Genomic DNA, 20,199 nt, shown 5'->3' on the forward strand with positions numbered 1-20,199 from the left:
GACAAAACCTTATGGTTGCATCATATACAACTCTTCTTCCAAAAATCCATTCAGGAATGCAGTTTTAACATCCATTTGCGAAATTTCATAATCATAAAATGCAGCAATTGCTAACATGATTCGGACAGACTTAAGCATCGCTACGGGTCAGAAAGTCTCATCGTAGTCAACTCCTTGAACTTGTTGAAAACCTTTTGCAACAAGTCAAGCTTTGTAAACAGTAACATTACCATCTGCGTTGGTCTTCTTCTTAAAGATCCATTTATTTTCTATGGCTTGCCGATCATCGGGCAAGTCCACCAAAGTCCACACTTTGTTCTCATACATGGATCCCATCTCAGATTTCATGGCCTCAAGCCATTTCGCGGAATTTGGGTTTATCATTGCTTCCTCATAGTTCGTAGGTTCATCATAGTCTAGTAACATGACTTCCAGAACAGGATTACCGTACCACTCTGGTGCGGCTCTTACTCTGGAAGACCTACGAGGTTCGGTAGTAACTTGATCTGAAGCTTCATGATCATCAGCATTAGCTTCCTCAATAATTGGTGTAGGAATCACGGGAACTGATTTCTGTGATGAAGTACTTTCCAATAAGGGAGAAGGTACAACTACCTCATCAAGTTATACTTTCCTCCCACTCACTTCTTTCGAGAGAAACTCCTTCTCTAGAAAGGATCCATTCTTAGCAACAAAGATTTTCCCTTCGGATCTATCATAGAAGGTGTACCAAACGTTTCCTTTGGGTATCCTATGAAGACGCACTTCTCCGATTTGGGTTTTAGCTTATCAGGTTGAAGCTTTTTCACATAAGCATTGCAGCCCCAAACTTTAAGAAACGACAACTTTGGTTTCTTGCCAAACCATAGTTCATAAGGCGTCGTCTCAACAGATTTTGATGGTGCCCTATTTAAAGTGAATGCAGCCGTCTCTAAAGCATAACCCCAAAAGGATAGCGGCAAATCAGTAAGAGACATCATAGATCGCACCATATCCAATAAAGTACGGTTATGACGTTCGGACACACCATTTCATTGTGGTGTTCCAGGTGGCGTTAATTATGAAACTATCCCATGTTGTTTCAAATGAAGACCAAACTCGTAACTCAAATATTCTCCTCCACGATCAGATCATAGAAATTTTATTTTCTTGTTATGATGATTTTCCACTTCACTCTGAAATTCTTTGAACTTTTCAAATGTTTCATACTTATGCTTCATTAAGTAGATATAACCATATATGCTTAAATAATTTGTGAAGGGTAAGAAAATAACGATACCCGCCACGAGCCTCAATACTCATTGGACCGCATACATCGGTATGTATTATTTCCAACAAGTAAGTAGCTCGTTCCATTGTTCCGGAGAACAGAGTTTTAGTCATCTTGCCCATAAGGCACGGTTTGCAAGCACCAAGTGATTCATAATCAAGTGATTCCAAAAGTCCATCAGCTTGGAGTTTCTTCATGCGCTTTACACCGATATGACCCAAACGGCAGTGCCACAAATAAGTTGCACTATCTTTATTGAACTTATATCTTTTGGCTTCAATACTATGAATATGTGTATGACTACTATCGAGACTCAATAAAAATAGACTACTCCTCAAGGGTGCATGACCATAAAAGATATTACTGATATAAATAGAACAACCATTATTCTCTGATTTAAATGAATAACCGTCTCGCATCAAACAAGATCTAGATATAATGTTCATGCTCAACGCTGGCACCAAATAACAATTATTTAGGTCTAAAACTAATCTCGAAGGTAGATGTAGAGGTAGCGTGCCGACCGCGATCACATCGACTTTGGAACCATTTCCCACACGCATCATCACCTCGTTCTTAGCCAATCTTCACTTAATCCGTAGCCCCTATTTCGAGTTGCAAATATGAGAAACAGAACCAGTATCAAATACCCAGGTGCTACTGCGAGCATTAGTTAAGTACACATCAATAACATGTATATCAAATATACATTTCACTTTGCCATCCTTCTTATCCGCCAAATACTTGGGGCAGTTCCGCTTCCAGTGACCAGTCCCTTTGCAGTAGAAGCACTCAGTTTCAGGCTTAGGTCCAGACTTGGGTTTCTTCTCTTGAGCAGCAACCTTTTTGTCGTTATTCTTGAAGTTCCCTTTCTTCCCTTTGCCCTTTTTCTTGAAACTAGTGGTCTTGTTGACCATCAACACTTGATGCTCCTTTTTTATTTCTACCTCCATAGCCTTTAGCACTGCGAAGAGCTCGGGAATAGTCTTGTTCATCCCTTGCATATTATAGTTCATCACGAAGCTTTTGTAGCTTGGTGGCAGTGATTGAAGAACTCTGTCAATGACACTATCATTAGAAAGATTAACTCCCAGTTGAGTCAAGTGGTGGTGGTACCCAGACATTCTGAGTATATGTTCACTGACAGAACTATTCTCCTCCATTTTACAGCTATAGAACTTATTGGAGACTTCATATCTCTCAATCCGGGCATTTGCTTGAAATATTAACTTCAACTCTTGGAACATCTCATATGCTCCATGACGTTCAAAACGTTGTTGAAGTCCCGGCTCTAAGCCTTAAAGCATGACACACTGAACTATCGAGTAGTCGTCAGCTTTGTTGTGCCAGACGTTCTTAACATCATCAGTGGCATCTACAGTAGGCCTGGCACCCAACGGTGCTTCCAGGACGTAATTCTTCTGTGCAGCAATGAGGATAATCCTCAAGTTATAGACCTAGTCCGTGTAGTTGCTGCCACCGTCTTTGAACTTAGCTTTCTCTAGGAACGCATTAAAATTCAAAGGAACGGTAGCACGAGCCATTGATCTACAACAACATAGACATGCAAAATATTATCAGGTACTAAGTTCATGATAAATTAAAGTTCAATTAATCATATTACTTAAGAATTCCCACTTACATAGACATCCCTCTAATCATCTAAGTGGTCACATGATCCAAATCAACTAAACCATGTCCGATCATCACATGAGATGGAGTAGTTTTCAATGATGAACATCACTATGTTGATCATATCTACTATATGATTCACATTCGACCTTTCGGCCTCAGTGTTCCGAGGCCATATCTGCATATGCTAGGCTCGTCAAGTTTAACCTGAGTATTCTGCGTGTGCAAAACTGGCTTGCACCCGTTGTATGTGAACGTAGAGCTTATCACACCCGATCATCACGTGGTGTCTCGGCACGACGAACTGTAGCAATGGTGCATACTCAGGGAGAACACTTGTATCTTGAAATTTAGTAAATGGTCATCTTATAATGCTACCACCGTACTAAGCAAAATAAGATGCATAAAAGATAAACATCACATGCAATCAAAATATGTGACATGATATGGCCATCATCATCTTGTGCTCATGATATCCATCACCGAAGCATCGTCATGTTCTCAATCGTCACTGACGTGACACCTTGATCTCCATCGTAGCATCGTTGTCGTCTCGCCAACTATTGTTACTACGACTATCGCTACCGCTTAGTGATAAAGTAAAGCAATTACATGGCGATTGCATTGCATACAATAAAGCGACAACCATATGGCTCCTGCCATTTGCCGATAACTTTGTTACAAAACATGATCATCTCATACAACAAATTATATCAAATCATGCCTTGACCATAGCACATCACAGCAAGCCCTGCAAAAACAAGTTAGACGTCCTCTACTTTGTTGTTGCAAGTTTTACGTGGCTGCTACGGGCTTCTAGCAAGAACCGTTCTAACTATGCATCAAAACCACAATGATTTTTCGTCAAGTGTGCTGTTTTAACCTTCAACAAGGACGGGGTATAGCCACACAAGATTCAACTAAAGTTGGAGAAACATACACTCACTAGCCACCTGTGTGCGAAGCACGTCGGTAGAACCATTCTCGCATAAGCGTACGCGTAATGTTGGTCTGAGCCACTTCATCCAACAATACCGCCGAATCAAAGTATGATATGCTGGTAAGCAGTATGACTATTATCGCCCACAACTCTTTGTGTTCTACTTTTGAGTATAACATCTACGCATAGACCTGGCTCGGATTCCACTGTTGGGGAACGTGAGGGGAGAGTGTTGTCTACGTATCCTCGTAGACAGAAAGTGGAAGCGTTATGACAACGCGGTTGATGTATTCTTATGTCTTCACGATTCGACCACTCCTAGCACCGAAGGTACGGCACCTCCGCGATCTGCACACGTTCAGCTCGGTGATGTCCCACGAACTCTAGATCCAGCTGAGGTCAAGGGATAGTTTCGTCAGCATGATGGCATGGTGATGGTCATGATGAAGTTACCGGCGCAGGGTTTCGCCTAAGCACTACGACGATATGACCGAGGTGGAAATCTGTGGAAGGGGGCACCGCACACGGCTAAAAGATCAACTTGATCAACTTGTGTGTCTATGGGGTGCCCCCCTCCCCCGTACATAAAGGAGGAGAGGAGAGGTCGGCCGGCCCTCCTTGGCACACCCCCAAGAGGGGAATCCTACTAGGACTCCAAGTCCTAGTAGGTTTCCACCTAAAGGGGGAGAGGGGGGAAGGAAAGGGGGCGCCCCCCCCCCTTCCTTGTCCTATTCGGACTCAAGGGGGAGGGGGCGCGGCCTGCCCTGGCTGCCCCTCTCTCTCTCCCCCACTAAGGCCCATCGAGGCCCATTAGTTCCCCCGGGGTTTCCGATAACCCTCCGGCACTCCGGTTTTATCCGAAACATCTCCGGAACATTTTCGGTGTCCGAATAGAGTCGTCCAATATATCAATCTTTATGTCTCGACCATTTCAAGACTCCTCGTCATATCCGTGATCATAACAGGGACTCCAAACAACCTTCGGTACATCATATCACATAAAATTGTAATACTAATCGTCATCGAACGTTAAGCATGCGGACCCTATGGGTTCGAGAACTATGTAGACATGACCGAGACACGTCTCCGGTCAATAACCAGTAGCGGAACCTGGATGCTCATATTGGTTCCTACATATTCTATGAAGATCTTTATCGGTCAAACCGCATAACAACAATACGTTGTTCCCTTTGTCATCGGTATGTTACTTGCCCGAGATTCGATCGTCGATATCATCATACGTAGTTCAATCTCGTTACCGGCAAGTCTCTTTACTCATTCCGCAATACTTCATCCCGCAACTAACCTCCCCGAAACACGGAGTGACAAATCCTAATCTTGATCTATGCCAACCCAACAAACACCTTCGGAGACACCTGTAGAGCACCTTTATAATGACCCATTTACGTTGTGACGTTTGGTAGCGCACAAAGTGTTCCTCCGGTATTAGGAGTTGCATAACCTCATAGTCTGAGGAATTTGTATAAGTCATGAAGAAAGCAGTATCAATGAAACTGACACGATCATAATGCTAAGCTAACGGATGGGTCATGTCCATCACATCATTCTCCTAATGATGTGATCCTGTTCGTCAAATGACAACACATGTCTATGGTTAGGAAACATAACCATCTTTGATTAATGAGCTAGTCAAGTAGAGGCATACTAGGGACTATATGGTTTGTCTATGTATTCAGACATGTACTAAGTTTCCGGTTAATACGATTCTAGCATGAATAACAAACATTTATCATGAATTAAGGAAATAAATAATAACTTTATTATTGCCTCAAGGGCATATTTCCTTCAAAGTGTGCAACATCTAAACGGGAAACTGATACAAAAATGAACTATTCACAAAAGACTTCGTAAGGCATCTCTCTAAGCTCACACTACTCCACCTTATTGTAGATGGAATGGTGAATATCGGGCAATTATAAATTCAAGAATACACAAACGACCACCAATCAAGGGAATGGTTACTACATTTATGTATTGATAGATACCCAAAGTGACCCTCCAGCTCATCAACTATTTTGGATGCTGCCCATTCGATGTTATAGTTGAGAATAGACTGAATAAACATAGTTCCTATAGAAATTTCCTTATATGTTGTGGTTGCAATATAGTTTAGACTACATTTTAAAGATAGCACATAAAAGGGGGAAAGAAGAAAAGTATGGCATACCTAAATTGACCGCCTGCAATGGTAAGAGCATTGGGTGTAATATTGCCCAAAAAGTTGACCTTGTGCTGGGATGTCAATGCCTTTTGAGAAACAGCCTTTTTGATGTGTTGCTAGTTTAAGATAGAGCAATGTTGTAGTATTAGAAAAGAACAGTGAGAACTATAAAGCATTCACAAGTCGGTACAAAATGGATGATGGTAAGTTACATGCATGGCCTATGCAAGATGCTTTTATCGGTTAATCCAAAAGGATATTTAGCTATATCAAGAAATATGGAACATTACAACAAAGATCCTAATAGAAGATAAATAAATTAGTACAAATTAGGAACTCGTGCAAATCTATTGCAAGCATTAAGTCAACAGCATGATTCAAAAAATGGAAGACTTGGTTACTAATTCTTATTTATTGGTACATAATTGGTACCAAATAGGTGATTAAAGTTCACTTACATCTGGGAAGCAAAGTACATTTAGATCCTCTGCAAGGAACATGATGGAAAACCATCTTTTATCAGAATATGGGATGAAGCATATTGTGGTTGCTATGAAAACGAGATGCAATTACACTTGCTCAGAAAATTATTTCTCGTTTGTTGGTTATGTATTGAGATCAACAAGTGCTCTTGTGTTCACTTATTTGTCATGCTATTTTCTTCAAGGCCAGAATGAGATGTTCATGTTGTCTTGCCTGTGTGTAAAACTGAAAAGAATCACAATGCATCGGACATCATATTTTATGTGCAAGATTTGCACTTTAGATGGTACTAAATGATTTCCATGATTTAATGGGTTCTCCAATTGTTCTAAGATTGACTCGCACTGCACAAATTCGTTCTTTAATAAAACCAACTTGAAGGCATATATTCGCTCGAAAAGACTCGAAGGCATATATGGTGTGCAAAGGTAAGAAATTACCATATTAAAGGGTAAGATTGGCAGGAACTTACTTCTTTGGACTCCATAACTGTTTCTGCAGGCATCAGTTTGCAACATGAACCATAGATCTAGCATCAGATGCATCCCTCCAGGATTTGAATTAATTAAACCGGTGGAGGAGGACGGCAACCAGTGCGTCGAAGAAAAGTACCAGCCCACAACTTTTTCGTATGACGCCCCACCTGATGTTGTTCCTTTTTTCCAGGGTAGCGCCACTCCTCCCGCCGCTGCGACGCCCTGCCGCCCTCGCCCGGCCTACACTGCTCCTTCATCTATGCATTCTCGAACTCCCCAGTCCCCTACGCCGCTGTACACTCTCCTCAATCGAGTGACCTCCCTGTCGTCATGGCTTCTCCTCTGTGAGCGAGGGGATCTGGACGGGGGTGACGGAGGGTGTAGGAGACACATCGGAGGCTGCTGCCGAAACTGGGCATGAGCGGACGCCATCCGGAAAACCTATAATCGGAGGAAGAGAGACTCAAAGATGAGGAGAGAGATCAATACGACATGGGTGGAGGGGGTAGGTGGCTACGGTTTTCCTCCCGGGTCGTCGCATATGGACGGGCTTCACGGGAGAAGGTCGCTGCCAGCGAGTGGAGGATAGAGGAGGAGCGCTCGGGTGTATTTTTCTTTTTTCTTTTGAGATAGCCTGGATGAGAGCTTTGGGACAGGTCGGGGATAACTCAAGAAAAAACCGAAACCAACTATGGAGGACAGAAATCAACGTGTTCATACCTTGACAGAGTTAACCTAGAAGCTTTCCAAAGCCCCATGCATGAGAGGCCTTCAATTCGTCGGAACTTAGAATATGTACTGATGGCCATTCAAGGTGTGGTAAGCAGGAACGAGAGAACTTCCTCTGAAAAGATCGGATCGTAGCGAGGCGGAAAATAGGTGACAGCAGGTGCCCTTTGCAAGCCACCGGCGCCGCTGCTGGTTCCCCCTCCCTCCGTCGGCCGCTCCGGTGACGGGAGGGAGGAGGACCTCGGATATGTGCCTCGGTTGGTTTTTTAGTAGGGTTAGAGTTGAGGCAGTCGCCATCGAGACCGTCGCGGGGGCGTCGCGTCTGAGTAAGTTTCTGTAACGCCCCGAGACCGATGCGCCAGGTGTCTTCCAGTTATTCGCTATCGCTACCATGTCATTTACTTGTGTGTTACACTTTGCCATGTCATCATATGCATTTCATCTACATTTTTCTCAAAACTTGCATCCGTTCGGGTCCTCCCAGTTCTCTCCGTTGTCCGTTCTGAGCCCAGACACACTCGCACGCGCCCGCCGCACCTCCCAGATCTTGTTTTGTGAGCCGCAGAAAAACATTCTCGGAATGGGCGAAGAGTTGACGAGTGGTCTTGGTACATCAACGATAGACCGCCTATCAAATTTTGTTCCATTTGGAGGTCGTTTGATGCCCCAACGGTTAACCGTGTAACCACGAAACCCTCCTTCTCTTTGCATCCTAGCACCCCTCCACACAACCCACCTAGCCCATCTAAACCCCCTCCATGCTCTTCACCATTGGATCACGATCATGTGGGCGAAAACCGCACCTCATTTGAACTCTCCTAGCTCTCTCTACCTATAAATAGGCCTCCCCCTCCTCAAATCACGGGCAAAACCACCCCTAACCCTAGTCATCTCCCTTCTCCCGCAGCCGGACACATTCGGACGGCGCCGGACGCGTCCGCTGCTGCCCCCTCGCCCAATCTCGTCATGCCACATCGCCCCTGGCCGTCCCCGCCGCCACAGACCCACCGGGGCCCAGATCCGGCTTGCCCCGGGCCAGATCGGGCCCGAGCCCCACCGCCCGTGCCCCGCTCCGACCTTCCTGCCGCCTACGTCACGCCTCCGCCGCCGCCGCTCCTTGCCGCCCCTGCCCTCCGTCGCCTCGTCGCCCGCGCCCGCCGCCCTTCACCGCCCGCCTCGCTGCACCGCCGCCTGCGCGCCTCGCGCTGCTGCCACCTCGTTGTTGTGCCATTCCACCGCCTCGCTGGACGGGCACCGCAGCCGCGCCGCCATCACCTCCGCGTCCCCGCACCTCCCCGTCATCGCGGGAGCTCGCCGGCCACAGCCCTCCTCGCCGAGTTCCGTCGGAGCCGGATCCAGCCGGGGTTGGATGAGATCCACCAACCCCGCCATCCAAACGCGCCCCCATGTACCGGATCTCTCCGTCCCGAACCGCGCCATCCCGTTTTTCGTGCTGGGTAATTTGACCAAGTCCCCGATTCTCAGCATTATGTGTGCATCTTTGTCTGCTGATATCTTTGTGCATGTGGCTCCAAATTGAGTGTATGATACGTCGAAATGTTCATATCAGAGTGCTCTTCATGATGGATTAGTTTGTGTTCATGTTGTTGTTCATGTTGATGCCTTAATCTTTATTGTGAAAGTGCTAAGTGATATAAACTGCTGCATGTTAATATCATTTGGGTGTCTTGTGAATCCTATAACTTTGTCCTTGTTTATGGTGATGATCTAGATATGCAAATGTTCCGCTCTTAATGCTCCACATGATGGTGTGCTTTGCATTCATGTTAGGGTGCATCTTGATATCTCAATCCCTGTTGCAAAAGTGCATGTTGATGTTAACAGCTGAAAACTGTTATAACTTGCCCTTTTGTCATTTTTATATCTTTTTGTGTGATTTTCTTTTGAGCATCATGTCAACATGTTTTAGGAGCATAATTATGTCATCTTTAATGCGGCGTAATCCATGTAATTTTTTATGCCCTGTAGTGAGTGTATCAAGCTTGTGAAGTGGGCTACTTATTGTTAATGTCCTGTCAAGTCTGAATCTATTATATCATGTTGCTATGTTTGTTTGATGCTACCATAAAATACATGCATAATATGGAGATGCTCAGTTGACATGTTTTGTTTTCCATGTTATGCTCTATTATGTCATGCCTTCGGATGCCTTATATATGTCATGTAGCACATGCTATTATTGCCATGAACATGCATATATGTTGTTCCAGTTTTCTGTTAACTTCATGATGCTAGGTTGTGAGCTTGTTATTAATTATTATATGCCTCTTTTGAAGATGCTCCAGTTACATGTTTTGAAGTATGCTATAAGTAATATTCTCACATGCCATGGTTGTTAATTTTGGATATCATATACCTTTGTTCCATGCTTGCAAACATGCTATCATAATGTTGCTGTTTTACACTTGCTGAAATTGTTTCAACATTCAAACTTGTCTTGTTGGTTCCTACTAATCCTTGAGCCATATGTATATTATGTCTTGGTGTTATTTGCTCTTTGTTATGTTTACTTTGATTAAATTCCCTTGGTTGCTATGTATAGTTGTTGTAGCATCTTCGTTGCATGCCTCCATCATGCCATCATATTAACTCTGCTCATGTATATGCTCATGTGTTATGAAGTTGCCTTTAAGTATGTTATCTGTACTTGAAGTGTATATCAAGTTTGTGTTCATATGATTCATGTAGCATGTTGTTTTGATGTTTGCAATGTGCCTAGTTGCCGTTTTGCGCAGTTTGTTGTTATATCTTGTTTGGAGTGTGTGTTGCATCATTGCTCCGTTTTGAGTATGCTATATATGAAACTTGCTTATAATTGCATGTAGTATAATATTATAATGTTGCATCCATGCTTTGAGTGTGTTTTGCTTGATGTTTGCATGCACTTTGCATCAATGCCATGTTTAACTTGTTTTGCTCATATCTTCTAGGTCGTAGCTCCGAATTAAATGAACTTTATATGTAACTTGACTAGAATTTTATGTAAATCATCATGGTGCATCTTAAGTTGTTGTTTAACAACTTGAACATAATGTGTTTTCAGATCTGGACCAATTTCAAAATTTGTATATGGGGACTTACCGGAATTGTTATATGTTGTTTCCGGCCTCATTTAAACTTGCTTTGATGTGTTGTTCTTGTATGCATCATCTCTTGCCATGAGTAGCCTCATGTAACCTTGTCATGCATCATCCTTGGTTGAGCATCATGCCTTGTTAATGTGTTGTGTGTTTACCGTGTTGTTTGCTTCTTTCCGGATGTGCTTCTTCCCGATAGTTCCTGTTTTGTTGCGAGCGTGAGGATTCGTTCGACTACGCTTGGTTTGTCTTCGCTCGTTTGTCTTCTTCATGGACTCGTTCTTCTTCCTAGCGGGATTTCAGGCAAGATGACCGTCACCCTGGATCTCACTACTATCATTGATATGCTAGTTGTCTCGATGTTATCGCTATGTCGCGCTTCCTACCACTTGTTTATCAAGCCTCCCCAAATTGCCATGACAGCCTCTAACCTTTTTCACCCTTCCTAGCAAACTGTTGTTTGGCTATGTTACCGCTTTGCTCATCCCCTCCTATTGCGTTGCTAGTTGCAGGTGCAGTTGCAGGTTGTTCCATGTTGGAACATGGATATCTTGGGATATCACAATATCTCTTATTTAATTAATGCATCTATATACTTGATAAAGGGTGGAAGGCTCGGCCTTATGCCTGGTGTTTTGTTCCACTCTTGCCACCCTAGTTTCTTTAATACCGGTGTTACGTTCCTGGATTTTGCGTCCCTAACACGGTGAGGGGTATGGGACTGTAACGCCCCGAATTCGTTGCGCCAAGTGTCCGCCAGTTATTCGCCGTCTTTGCCATGTCATTTTGCTTGCGTGTTGCATGTTATCATGTCATCATGTGCATCTCATTTTGCATACATGTTCGTCTCACGCATCCGAGCTTTTTCTCTGTTGTCCGTTTTGCAATCCGACACTCCTATGTCCTCTGGCGTCCCCCCTTTTGCCTCTTTTCGTGTGCAGGTGTTAAACTTTATCGGAATGGCCCGAGGTTTGCCAAGCGGCCTTGGTATAGCACCGGTAGACCGCCTGTCAAGTTTCGTGCCATTTGGAGTCCGTTTGATACTCCAACGGTTATCCGCGTAGCCCGGAAGGCCTCGTGTGTGTTGCAGCCCAACACCCTTCCAAACTGGCCCAAAACCCATCCAAACCCCCTCCATGCTCTCCGCCGTTCGATCACGATCACGTGGCCGAAAACCGCTCCTCATTTGGACTATCCTAGCTCCCAGAATCTATAAATAGGCCACCTCCCCCGAAATTCCCGGATGAAACCCTAGCCATCTTCCTCCTCCCGCAGCCAGACATGTCCGTTCCGCCGCCGGACGTGTCCACGCCACCAGCCACCTCACTCCGGCGAATCACAGGCCGCCATGTCACCCCCGCCACCTCCTGGACCAATCCGGAGCCGCCACCTCCCCCTCGGCCCGCGCCCTCTCTCTCCTCACCGCGCTGCGGCCCACGGAGCCCAATCGGGGCCCGCGCGAGCCCGGCCGCACCACCGCCCGGCCCGAGCGCCCGCCCGTGCCCGAGCTCCTCCCGGCCGCCGCGGCCGCCGCCTCCACCGCCCCGGCGCTGCCGCGCCCTCCGGCGACTCCCGCCTCCTCCTCCTGGCCGATGCTTCCCGCGGCCGAAGCTCGTCGCCGCCCCACCGGCGCGCCGCCGCGCCTCGCTTCCCGGCCGTCGCCTTCGCCTCGTCGCCATGCCCCGCGCCGCCGCCTCGGTCGGCCGGAGCCCGAAGCTCCCCGCCGCCTCCTCGCTCGCCAAGATCCAGCGCCGCCCGCGCACCTCCGGCGTCGCCCCGCGCACCGTCCCTCGCCGGATCTCGCTCCGCCCGGGCCCCGACCTCCCCGACGGCCTCCTCCGCCCGCGTCTCCGGCCGCCGTCGTCAACTCCGGTGAGGTCCGTGGATCGGGTCAGATCCACCACCTCGCTGAACCAAACGCATGCCCCCGGTTCAGATCCCTCCGTCTCGGGATCTTCCCGTCCATTTTTCGCGAGGTGGTTATTTCCTCCGAGTCCCCGAATCTGTGACATTTTTATGCCCTATTCATCATGTTGTAACTTGTTTCTTACTGCTCCGTTTCGTGCGTGTAATATGTCAAATTGTTCGTCTCGACAAGTACTTCATTCCATCCCATTGCATCATGTTCATTTGAGTCCATCTTGATGCCCTAATCATCGTTGCAAGAGTGCTACATGATGTTAATCTGCTGAAACTGTTATAACTTGGTGATTTGTCATTTTTGTCATGTTTGATGTGTGCATCCTATGAGGTTGATGTCTACTTGTGTTTTGAACTATGTCATGCCATCTTTACAGGGGTGCTATCCATGTATTTTTGTGAGTCTTGTACTGAGCGGATCAAGCTTGCTAAGTAGGGTACTTGCTGTTGCTGTTTTGCTAGGCTGATTCTGTTATATCATGTTGCTTTGTAAACCTGCTGCTACAAGTCATTCCGTGCATAATCTGGGGATGTTCACTAAGGATGATTTGTTATACATGTCATGCTCTATCCATCCATGCCCTTGGTTACATTTTTAGCCTGCTGTTGCTTGTTGTAATCTTGCTCTCAAGTTGCTAAATAATGTTGTTGTCAGCCTGTTAACATTGAGTTCAGTTTTGCCATGTGTTTTGCTAGTGATCCATGTACCCTATGAACTTGTTCTTGCCATGTTTAGCTTCACAAACATGTATTCTTACTGTTGGTTGCCTTGCCATGCCATGTATTGCTCTGTAGTGAGTGGTTCAAGCTCACCAACATGCCTACTTATTGTTGTTCCTGCCATGTATGAATCTGTCATATAACTTGCCATGTTTACATGGGTGCCATCATATTTTCTGTGCCTTTTTGGCTCATGGTTAGTGAGGGATTTCTGTTCTATGCAATTAGTAGATTCATGACATGCCTTTGTTTGCCATGATAAGTTCCTGTAACATGTTGTTTGATAGCTCTAAACATTGCAACCTGATGTTATTTCTGCTAATGACTGAAACTGTTATTATTTGCAATCTTGCCATGTGTGTTTGAGCATGTTCTAGTGATTTCTGGAGATAGCTCAGTGTTCATGTTTTGTTATGCTTTACCTGTACATCATGTTCATGTCTTTTGTTTTCATATTGTGGTACTGTAGCATGTTGTTTTGATGCTTGCAATATGCTTAGTTGCTGTTTTGGGCAGATTGTTGTTATGTCTTGTTTGGAGTGTATGTGTTGAACCGTTGCTCCGTTTTGAGTGTGCTCTATATGAAACTTGCTTGATTTTGCATGTAGCTTCATATTACCTTGTTGCATCCTTGTTTTGAGGTGTTTGCTTGATGTTTGTATGCATTTTGCATCAATGCCATGTTTAACTTGTTTTGCTCATATCTTCTAGGTCGTAGCTCCGAATCTAATGAACTTTATATGTAACTTGACTAGAATCTCGTGTAGATCATCTTGGTGCATCTTAACTTGCTGTTTAACAACTTGAACATAAGGTTCATTCAGATCTGGACCTATTTCGAAATATGCATATGAGGACTTACTGGAATTGTTATATGTTGTTCCCGGCCTCATTTAAACGTGCTTTGATGTGTTGCTCTTGTATGCATCTTCTCTTGCCATGAGTAGCTTCATGTAGTCTTGTCTTGCATCATACTTGGTTGAGCATCATGTCTTCTCTATGTTTGGTGTGTTTACCATGTTGTGTGCTTCTTCTCGATAGTTCCTGTTTCGTTGCGATCGTGAGGATTCGTTCGTCTACATTGGGTTCGTCTTCTTCATGGACTCGTTCTTCTTCCTAGCGGGATTTCAGGCAAGATGACCGCTACCCTGGATCTCACTACTATCATTGCTATGCTAGTTGCTTCATTCTATCGCTTTGCTGCGCTAACTATCTTTTGCTCTTCAAACCTCCCAAATTTGTCATGTCAGCCTCTAATCTTTTTGCACCCTTCCTAGCAAACCATTGCTTGGCTATGTTACCGCTTTGCTTAGCCCCTGTTATAGCGTTGTTAGTTGCAGGTGAAGTTGAAGATTACTCCATGGTGGACAGGATTTTGTTGGGATATCACGATATCTCTTATTTAATTAATGCATCTATATATTTGGTAAAGGGTGGAAGGCTCGGCCTTATGCCTGGTGTTTTGTTCCACTCTTGCCGCCCTAGTTTCCATCATACTGGTGTTATGTTCCCTGATTTTGCGTTCCTTATGCGGTTGGGTGATTTATGGGACCCCCTTGACAGCTCGCTTTGAATAAAACTCCTCCAGCAAGGCCCAACCTTGGTTTTACCATTTGCCTCACCACCACCTACATTTCCCTTGGGAGTAATTAACCCGAGGGTCATCTTTATTTTAGCCCCCCCGGGCCAATGCTTGTCTAAGTGTTGGTCCAAACTAGAGCATTGTGCGGGACCATCCCTTGGCAACTTGGGTTACGTCAGTACCTGTACGCTTCGCTTATCCGGTGTTGCCCTGAGAACGAGATATGTGCAGCTCCTATCGGGATTGTCGGCACATCGGGCGGCTTTGCTAGTCTTGTTTTACCATTGTCGAAATGTCTTGTAAACCGGGATTCCGAGACTGATCGGGTCTTCCTGGGAGAAGGTATATCCTTCGTTGATCGCGAGAGCTTATCATGGGCTAAGTTGGGACACCCCTGCAGGGTATAATCTTTCGAAAGCCGTGCCCGCGGTTATGCGGCAGATGAGAATTTGTTAATGCCCGGTTGTAGATAACTTGACACCAGATCCGAATTAAAATGCATCAATCGCGTGTGTAGCCGTGATGGTCTCTTTTCGGCGGAGTCCGGGAAGTGAACACGGTTTTGGGTTATGATTGACGTAAGTAGGAGTTCAGGATCACCTCTTGATCATTACTAGTTGACGACCGTTTCTTTGCTTCTCTTCTCGCTCTTATTTGCGTATGTTAGCCACCATATATGCTTAGTCACTGATGCAACCTCACCACTTTACCCCTTCCTTTCCTATTAAGCTTTGCTAGTCTTGATACCCATGGTAATGGGATTGCTGAGTCCTCGTGGCTCACAGTTTACTACAACAACAGTTTCAGGTACAGGTTATGCGATGATCATGACGCGAGAGCGATGCTTGCTTGCGTTGAGTTCTTCTTCTGCTTCTTCTTCGATCAGGGGATAGGTTCCAGGTCGGGCAGCCTGGGCTAGCAGGGTGGATGTCGTTTGAGCTTCTGTTTGTGTTTCATCCGTAGTCGGATATTGCTCTTATGTAAGATGATGTTGTATTCGTGTGGCATTGTATGCCTTTTGTATGTATCCCCATCTATTATTTAATGTTGATGTAATGATATCCACCTTGCAAAAGCGTTTCAATATGCGGGTCTATCCTTGGTGGGACCTTCGAGTTCCTTTTGGATAGGGTCGCATATTGGGTGTGTGACAGGGACCCTCTTGACCGTTCGCTTTGAATAAAACTCTTCTAGCAAGGCCCAACATTGGTTTTCCATTTGACTAATAATAACTAAAACTTAAATAGGGAGGCCCAACATTGGTTTTCCATTTGCCTAATAACAACTAAAACTTAAATAGGGGATTTTCGTCGACCCCTTAGTATTCTTTAATCAACCCCGGGCGAATGCTCCTCTAAGTGTTGGTCCAACCTGGGTAATGTCCGGCGCCCCCTGGGCAACCGGGGTCTCAGCCAACCCGACGTCTTGCCCATCTGTTATGCCCTGAGAATGAGATATGTGCGGCTCCTATCGGGATTTGTCGGCACACCAGGAGGTCTTGCTGGTTTTGTTTTACCATTGTCGAAATGTATTGTGCACCGGGATCCCGAGTCTAATCGGATGTCCCGCGGTGGAGGATTGTCTCCGCGGATCATGATCTTATAATGGGCTAAGTTGGTAGACCCCTACATGATTTGATCTTTCGAAAGCAATGCCCACGGTTATGTGGCAAATGGAAGTTTTCAATATCCAGTTGTAGAGAACTTGACACCAGATTCGAATTAAAATACCCAACCGCGTGTGTGACCATGATGGTCTCTTTTCGAGTGGGTCGAGAAGAGAACAAGATGGTGTTATGTTTGAACGTAAGTAGTACATGATCACTTCTTGATCATTACTAGTTTGCTACCGTTTGCGTAGCTTCTCATCTTATTCTTGTACTCGTAAGTTAGCCATCATATCATGCTTAGTCGCTACTGCAACCTCACCACTTATCCATTCCATACCCCTTAAGCTTTGCTAGTCTTGATACCCATGGTAATGGGATTGCTGAGTCCTCGTGGCTCACAGATTACTACAACAACAATTGCAGGTATAGGTAATGTGATGATCATGACATGAGAGCGATGTTTGCTTGTTTTGGAGTTCTTCTTCTGCTTCTTCTTTGTTCAGGGGTTAAGTTCCTGGTCAGCAACCTGGGATAGCAGGGTGGATGTCGTTTGAGATTCTGTTTTTGTTTCATCCGTAGAAGGATGTTGCTCCATGTATGATGTTGTTGTATTCATGTGGCATTGTATGCTCTTTGTATGTATCCCCAACTATTATGTAATGGTACGATGTAATGATATCCACCTTGCAAAAGCGTCTCCAATATGCGCTTCTATCCTTGGTGGGACCTTCGAGTTCCTTTAGGATAGGGTCGCATATTGGGCGTAACAAGTTAGTATCAGAGCCTCGATCGACCATAGGGGCCCCCTTGTTTGATCATTGTTTGGCCGTTGTTGAGTCTAGAAGAAAACTATTTCCGAGTCTAGTTATATCGAAGAGTAGGAATTTTTTTTACTCCTTTGCCTCTTCATCGCTCTGGTGAGGAATCTTGACGTAGGTGTTTTGAATTACTCCTCTTCCCCTTCAAATTTTCTTTAGGATCACGCAGTTGATTTTCCGATCGTTGGTTCTCAGCTCTTTTCATCCGGTGCATTTCTCGTCAAATCGACTCGACCCTCTTGGTCTTTTGCCAAGATCAATCCTCAGCTCTTTCTCGGACAGGGAAGCAACGTCGTCTGAAGAGAGACAATGTCGTACTCAGTTGTTTTCTTTTCCCACCCGCCCACCCTTTTCCTTCTCGGAGCCGGAGTCGTAATCGAGTATCCATCCTACTCGTGCGAAGCATTTGCATTCTTTCCTCAATTATTTCAACTGGTGTTTTTCTCTTCAAGTTATTCGTCGGTTCCCCGTTCCAAGTTGCCTTTGTTTTCCCCGCCCTCCCACCCCTTTTTCTTCCCTGAGTCTGAGTCTCTATTCGAGCATCAATTTCATTCATGCGGACCTCTTTAGTCTTTCGTAAATTGTTTCAACCAGTGATTTCTTGTCTAGTTCGTCATTATTCATCTCTTTTTCTTTTTCGGTGGACTCAATTCAAGTTTTTTCGGGTTGATTGTATTCTTTGCCTTGGATCAAGTGTTCCCCTTGCTCGTTCGCCTCTTGCCATTTAATCGTTCCGGAGTGCGGAAGACATCTCAGAAGATTCGTGTTTGCATTCAATTATTTTGAGGTTGTCACCTCATTCAAGTCCCCCAATTGTTCTGGCGCATTCGCTCTTCTATCATTCTTTCTCAACAGTGTTTTCTCTTTAGTGGGCCCTAACGCACAGGTCTTTTCCCAGGATCTTACCTGACTCTTTTAATTATTCCGGAGTTATTCTCAAATTCTTTTCAAAGTGTGACGTAAGAATGGATTCCATAAGTCACATGCGTTCTCCAAGATCGCTTTCAAATTCTTTTCATTGCTGGTTCAACCTTTCCTCTTTTCATTCTTCTGGAGTGTCTTACCAATTTTGGTGGTGTTTCTCGTCGTCATTCTCTACATTTGAAGACCAAAGAAGAGTTCTTCTAAATCCTGTCCTTTCCCTCGAAGATTCACGGTTCTAGTTTCTTGTTATCCTCTCGAATTATTCCGTTGGTCAGAAATTCTTTCTTACCCATCCGGAGTATGCTAGGAACTGTTTTCTGTTTCATTGCACCGAAGGCCATCATTCCAGAAGAATTATTCATCCTCACATTCCAGCTATCGTTATCCAATTATCCCGGTGCATCTATCAAGTATTCTTTAATCGGCTCGTTGTCTCTTCGTTCTTTTGCATCTAAATCCCCTCAAGCATATTTGTTCTTCTAATTCTTCCCGGTGATTCATTTTCTTTCATCAGTCATTTTCGAATTCATTCGTGGAGGAAGTTGTTATTCTCTTATCCATTCTTTTCATTCCTTTCTTTCAATTCTTCCAGAGGCATTGCGTTGTGCGTCTCGTCAAGTATCATCCCATCGTGTCAAGTTCATGTTCTATTCTTTCCATGTTCAGCCGGTGTGCTACCGGAATTCTTTTCTTCTTATTCCTTTCCTATCTTATTCTAAACGGAGTGGATTTAGAGTCTATCTTATTCAACGAGCTTTCGATTCTCGTAATATCTGTCGTTCCTCTTTCTTACCGAGTGCTCTCGTCTTTGTTCATCTTCTCTCTTGCGTTCTTACTTCACCTCTTCCTCTTTCTCTTCCGCCTCATTCCTAAGATCTCGGGATGAGATCTTATGTTCGTGGAGGAGAGTTGTAACGCCCCGAGACCGATGCGCCAGGTGTCTTCCAGTTATTCCTCGTCGTTGCCATGTCATTTGCTTGCGTGTTGCACTTTGCCATGTCATCATATGCATTTCATCTACATGTTTTTCAAAACTTGCATCCGTTCGGGTCCTCCCAGTTCTCTCCGTTGTCCGTTTTTGAGCCCAGACACACTCGCATGCGCCCGTCGCACCTCCCAAATCTTGTTTTGTGAGCCGCAAAAAAACATTCTCGGAATGGGCCGAGAGTTGACGAGTGGTCTTGGTACATCGCCGGTAGATCGCCTGTCAAATTTCGTTCCATTTGGAGGTCATTTGATGCCACAACGGTTAACCATGTAACCATGAAACCCCCCTTCTCTTTGCAGCCCAGCACCCCTCCACACAGACCACCTAGCCCATCTAACCTCCCCCCCCCATTGCTCTTCGTCATTGGATCACGATCGTGTGGGCGAAAATCGCACCTCATTTGGACTCTCCTAGCTCTCTCTACCTATAAATAGGCCTCCCCCTCCTCAAATCATGCGCAAAACCACCCCTAACCCTAGTCATCTACCTCCTCCCGCAGTCGGGCACGTCCGCCGCTGCCCCCTCGCCCAATCTCATCATGCCACGTCGCCCCTGGCCGTCCCGGCCGCTGTAGGCCCACCGGGGCCCAGATCCGGCCCATCCCAGGCCACATCGGGCCCGAGCCCCGCCGCCTCCAGCTCCCGCGCCCTGCTCCAGCCTTCCCGCCGTCTGCATTGCGCCTCACCGCCACCACCCTCTGCTGCCTCGGTGCTGCGCTCGCCGCCCTTCGCCGCCCGCCTCGCTGAGCCGCCGCTGCGTCGCGCTACCGCCTCACCGGATGGGCACTGAAGCTGCATCGTCGTCCACCCCCGCGTCCCCGCACCTCCC

Source organism: Triticum aestivum, chromosome 4B (genome assembly GCF_018294505.1).
Source record: "Triticum aestivum cultivar Chinese Spring chromosome 4B, IWGSC CS RefSeq v2.1, whole genome shotgun sequence".
In the NCBI taxonomy this organism is placed as follows: domain Eukaryota; kingdom Viridiplantae; phylum Streptophyta; class Magnoliopsida; order Poales; family Poaceae; genus Triticum; species Triticum aestivum.